Raw genomic sequence first — 6,000 nt, 5'->3', positions numbered from 1 at the left:
TGCTTCCTTAACTGATTCCATTAGTTCAATTCATTCCTAAGGTGGAGCTTGCTTCACTAAAGTGAGTGGGAACTGGCCCCCAAAAGTGCAGGAAGCTTTAAATTATTTGGGTAGTATCAACTGTTTGACCATAAAATTATAATGTTTATGTATATCAGAAATGGGGACTCATGAAATGATGATTTTATTTACAATTTAATGGCACTCCCAGTTTGCTTGTGTCTAAAATGAGAAACAATTGAGAAGTAAGGCCACCCATTCTGATCTCATGTTGCTGTAAATCTGGAGTACCCCTTTTAATTGTTACTCTATTGATTCAATTCAGTGGGATTATTCTGGATTTACATCAATACAAGAGGGCTGCATCTAGCCAAGACTATCTAAAAATAAAGGGCTAGATTCTGCTGTCAGTTACACTGGTGTAATTCTGGACTAAGTCCATTAATTTTAGTGGGATTACTCCAAATTTACAATGTTGTAGCTGACAGCAGAATCCAACCCAAAGTAAGCAAGGCAAACTAAAATACCCAGTATTTAAACAGTACATTTATCTAGATAAATTTTGTACAGTGTCATGTAAAGCAGCACTGAGGAGGAAGAAATCAACGCCAAGTCAAAAGCAGAGTCTCTTCTCTGGGCTGCCAGATCTCCAAGGTTTGTCAGTGTGCTTATTTGCCTGGTTGCTGAATCCTCTATGGTTTATATGGTGGATATGCTTATTAAACTATACCCTTTTCTTTAAATGTTTGTGAAGTCATTAATCATAGTGCTAATATGAAAACAATAATTTAGAAGCCGTTGGTAAAAATAATTTACACGGTTTAATTGGAAGTGATTCTCTTAGTAATCAGTAAATTAGCATCAATTTACTTCCATCAATTTGCACTTAAATTAATATTAAAAATGTGTTTTTTTTAAGGTTCCTAAGCTTCACCTTCTCCAACTCCAAATGCCTTCATCAGATAGAAAAGGTCAGAGCACAAAACATACAGGGGAATATACTGACCACACTACAACAATTCACAATGCACACACCTATTTCCTGCACACCATGGCTCTTATGCATGATACGGAACTGCACTTTAATACATTTCCAACAGTATTTTTGTAGAAAAATTCTACATATCCATGTTGAGGTGAGCTCCTTGTTACTTCTTGCTATTATTCTCCAACAGCTGTACAACAATCCCATGCTTATATCTACAATATTGAGATTAGAGCAGGGCCAGTTAATTCAATACCCTAACTGCTGATTAGCTATCAATGGTATTTACTCTAACCAGGCAAGTGATCTTGATAATATAGTAACTGAGATACAGAACAGTTGCCTTTTTAAGCAGATAACTGCTGATGAACATACAGTTCCAGGTTTCTCTTGCAATAATCAGGCAACTCCTCTAATGCTGAACGTACTGGGTACATCCTGACATTCTGTGGGTTCCAATGGAGTAGTCATTTAAACTGATGGCAGACCCCATCATTAAGGATTTCACGAGTAAAGGAGTGAAATCATTATGGTGGGTTTGTAGCAACAAACAAATATAATACAGTACAACCTCACTTTGAACAAAACTGTACCCCAAAATGCTTAAGAGCATTGAAGAGACAAGGTGGGTGAGGTAGTGTCTTTTATTGGACCAACTTCTGTTGGTGAGAGACAAACCAAAGTCGGGCCAAATAAAAGATATTACCTCAGCCACTGTGTCTCTCTAACATCCTGGGACTGACACGGTTACAACAACATTGCATACGATCATTAAATACAGTGATGCAGTTATAACTATTATTAATCATTTGCTTTATGGCAGCACCCACAATATGCTAGACAGGGATACAGCAGTTACCAGACGCAGTAAGAAAGAAGTGTGCTTTCTGCACACCAAATAGCTTTTCTTCATAAGCATGTGGCAAAATGTCTCAAACCAGAAAAATGCTTCAATCATCTTTTCTAATTGTCCGACCAAGAGTCCTTCCTCCTGGCTCTGCAGTCGGCTAGTGTAATCAGGAGAAAAATCAGTTTCCTGCCAACGGCCACGACTACTACCAAAAAGCAGCATCCCCAGGGTTACAGTATCACAGAGTGAAGAGAATTTGTCCAAATGAACTCTCTGCCACCTGAACTCCACAATGTTTGCTAATGCAGCCTGTCTCCCTCTTGAGGGGCTGTGCAGCCAACTGTACCTACAACCGCTCTAGAACTGGAAAAGAACTAATTCATCCCCCGGGAAGACAGAGTATCCTGGTCTGGCCAAAAGGTTTGGAGGAATAAGATAAAACGAAAATAATAATCCCTACATGGGCTCCCTTCCTTTTCAATTATATTCACCTTCAGTGGACCTCCACCTCTCTTCTCTTGCCAAGTTTCTGAAGGACCTGTAAGCTGAGAATGGGGCAGCTCTAGCCAGCAGTGTAATATGTAATGCATTGCTACTAATTGAAGTGAAGCCCCCTCCTGGAAACAAGAATAGCCTCTATAGCTATGTAGCATGGGAGAATCACAGAGTTTCTGTGGGCCACTATACACGCAATACATAGAATCACAGGACTGGAACGGACCTCGAGAGGCATTCTGCCTGTTGGCAGGAAGGATTTCTCTGGACTTTCCTTACACAGGGAGAAGAATTCAGAATTGCTCCCAGCACTTGCTTTGAACACTAGCAAAGGAAAACTGTGCCCGCTTCAGCTGGATGCATGAAATGGATCATGGGGATTTTGAACTGGAATGGATTGCTGGCACTCCCCCTTCCCCCCCAAGTACACACCTAGGACAATCAGGCGGGTTTGTACTTGGGTGTCTAGCCCAAGCTTTCCGCCTGTGCTGCCATGACTACACTGCTATTTTTAGCATGCTGCTGGAGCAAATCTAGCCCTATGTCTGCTTGCTGCAGGAAGCACACTCCCAACTACAGTGTCAACATACCCAGAGAATCTCCTCCCACCTGTACCTCTTCCTTCCTTCCCTCCACTGGCTCCTATACTCCTAGTCTCTTCTCTCCTCTTTACCCCACCCTCAACCTCTTTATCCCTCCTTGGATCTAGGAACAACTCCCTCCTCCCTTCTGTATCCCCTTGCTTCTCACCACTTCCTGAGGTCTTGTTTCTCAATTCACCTGGGATCCCCCTCATCTCTCTTGACCACAACATCCCCTCACTCATGCCCCACCTCCCTTTCTAAAAAGTTTCTCCTCCATTCCCCTAGAATCCTCTTCTCTCTCACCCCTGGAGTTTCTCCTACAATCCTATGGACTTATCCCCTTCTTTAGGGTCTCTTCTCCTAACCATGGCATCTCACCTTTTGCTCTGTGTCCTCTCTCCCTTTTGTAGTCTCTTTCTTCCTTTACTCTCTCTCTAACCCCTAGCCTCCTTTCGCAGAATGTTTGAGTGTTGAGGCACGCGCGCGCGCACACACACACACACACACACAGATCCTCCCTCCCTCATCTCATCCTTTTCCTTCCTGCCCGAGGAACTCCTCCCTATTCTGCTTTCAGACCACAGCACTGCACCACGCTTCTGTCCAAGCTTCCCTCAAGCCATGAACTCCTTGTGTTCCAGTCCTTCCACTGCCTCTTCTCCATCTATCTCTGCCCTCCATCTCTCTATGCATCTCTGCCCCCTCCTCTAGGCCCTTCAGCCACAGGCACCGACTCTGTGGGTGCTCTGGGGCTGGAGCTCCCATGGGAAAAAAAAAATGGTGGGTGCTGAGCACCCACCGGCAGCCCCCCATCAGCTCCTTCCCTCTTTCCCCATGCCTCCTGGCTGCTGTGATCAGCTGTTTCGCAGCATGCAGGTGGCGCTGGGGAGGGAGGGGGAGTGATGGCGCAGCATGCTCGGAAGAAGAGGCTGAATGGTGGGGGAAGAGGTGGGGCGGGATGGGGCCTTGGGGGAAGGAGTGGAGTGGGGTCCTGGGGCACAGGCGGGTCCTGGGGCACAGCCGGGGTTCAAGCACCCCCTGACACTTTGGAAAGTCGGTGCCTGTGCCTTCAACTCCATGCCAAGTTCTTCCGAGGCTCTGTCTTTTGGCTCTTGCTCCGGAACTCTTTCTCCCCAGTGACATCTACTCTGTCTCTCCTCCTTCTCTGGATCTGTGTGCTCAGAGGAGGCAGCCAGCAGGGGGAGAGGGAGAGTGGACCTATTACTTTACAAGGGAGCCAACCGCACAGCAGCCACTGCTGGGGGAGAGGAGAGAAATACGGCGATTTTCTATCTAGCTCCTCATTCCCAACTTCCCTATGGCAACAGGCCTGGATACATAAGTAGTCCAGTCAGTTTCAGTGTAAAGTTAAGTATGTGCTTAAGTCTTTCTAGGACAGAGGCCCAAATCTGTGCTTCAGTTCCCAATCTGTAAAATATGGATATTTCCTTTGTCTTGTCTGTTCAGACTGTAGGCTCTTTAGAACACAGACTGTCTTTTACTGTACAGCAGCCAGCAAGTGGCACCCCAATCTCAGTTGGGAACTCTAGGAATTACTGTAATACAAATAAGCAAACTGTTCTGTAAAATATTGCACTATGAATATACTACACACACACACACACACACACACAAAATCTTTCCCCATTATACAACATAGAATAGATGTGATCAATCCAGCTTATTATTAAAGCAGGCAGCTTTCCCTCTAGTGGACTGATCCTACTATATTAGCAGATAGGGGTCCCTTCCTATGAATACAACCACATGATTAATTTGGTGATAGGCCTAAATATAGTCTGAAATAAATGTCACTTTTTATTAATAAAAATCAGAGCCATGAATCAGATAACAAGCACAGTAACAGGGTTTTTCAAAAGGAAAATAATTATTGCTTTGAAAAACAAAAACCATAGCAACAATGGGCTAAATTTTAGTTGTCTGCATGATATATAGTAGAAATTAAGTTAGCAAAACCAGCTGGTGCTTTATTAACTGATAATGAAATGCCATACTATTTGGGTTAGTTTATGGCAATCACCATTTCTCACATAGCAACCCACATGTAAAAACACAATTAGCTACAGACTTTCTATTCTGGATCTTTCAAAACATTGGCCATCTTCTAATGCACAGAATTTTAAATGCTCCTCTTTCTGCTGTGCGCTCAGAGTTACACATGAGTGTAACGTTTAATCCTGGAGGAGAGAGAGCACCAGCCCAATTAAAGTCCCTGACAAAACTCCATGATGTCACAGATGTTCGGCCATGGACAGTGCATGCACTCCTCATTTGGGGATGCTAGCCCCCTGCCCCACCTCCACTCTCTCCCTTTCACATCCCCTCTTCCAGGCTGGCCTATTGGCACAGGCCCGAACCTCGGCTGGTGCCGCCCAGAGCAGCCCACTGGTACCTGGAGCAGCTCCAAGCTTCGGCCAGCCTGCTGGCGCCCAGAGCAATCCGGAGGAGCCCCAGATGGGGCCAAGTCTTGAGCTTGGGCCACCTAGAGGAGCTCTGAGCACCACCTGCCACCCAGCCCCAGGGCTGAGATGAGGAGCGTTAGCGGGGGCTTAGCCTCCCCCAGCTCCATTACCCGCCGCCCATGTGTTTGGCTGTACATTCTCCCCTAACGTATAAAAAGCTGCCTGTCATCACAAAAGGTGGAGGCAGGATGGGGAAGAGGTTAATCAGGAAAAAAAGATGTTTCTCAGGCCTGGTCTGTTCTATGAGTTTATGTCGGATTTAGCAGCATTAAATCGAATTAACCCTGCACCTGTCCACACAACAAAGCCATTTTTTTCGACATAAAGGGCTCTTAAAACCAATTTCTGTACTCCTCCCCAACGAGGGGATTAGTGCTGAAATCGACATCGCCTTTTCGAATTAGGGTTAGTGTGGACGCAATTCGAAGGTATTGGCCTCTGGTAGCTATCCCACAGTGCACCATTGTGACTGCTCTGGACAGCATTCTGAACTTGGATGCACTGGCCAGGTGTACAGGAAAAGCCCTGGGAACTTTTGAATCTCATTTCCTGTTTGGCCAGGCGAGCTCATCAGCACAGGTGACCATGCAATCCCAGAATCGA

The sequence above is a fragment of the Chelonia mydas genome, chromosome 8 (assembly GCF_015237465.2).
Source record: "Chelonia mydas isolate rCheMyd1 chromosome 8, rCheMyd1.pri.v2, whole genome shotgun sequence".
In the NCBI taxonomy this organism is placed as follows: Eukaryota; Metazoa; Chordata; order Testudines; family Cheloniidae; genus Chelonia; species Chelonia mydas.
This window is presented reverse-complemented; position numbering follows the sequence as displayed.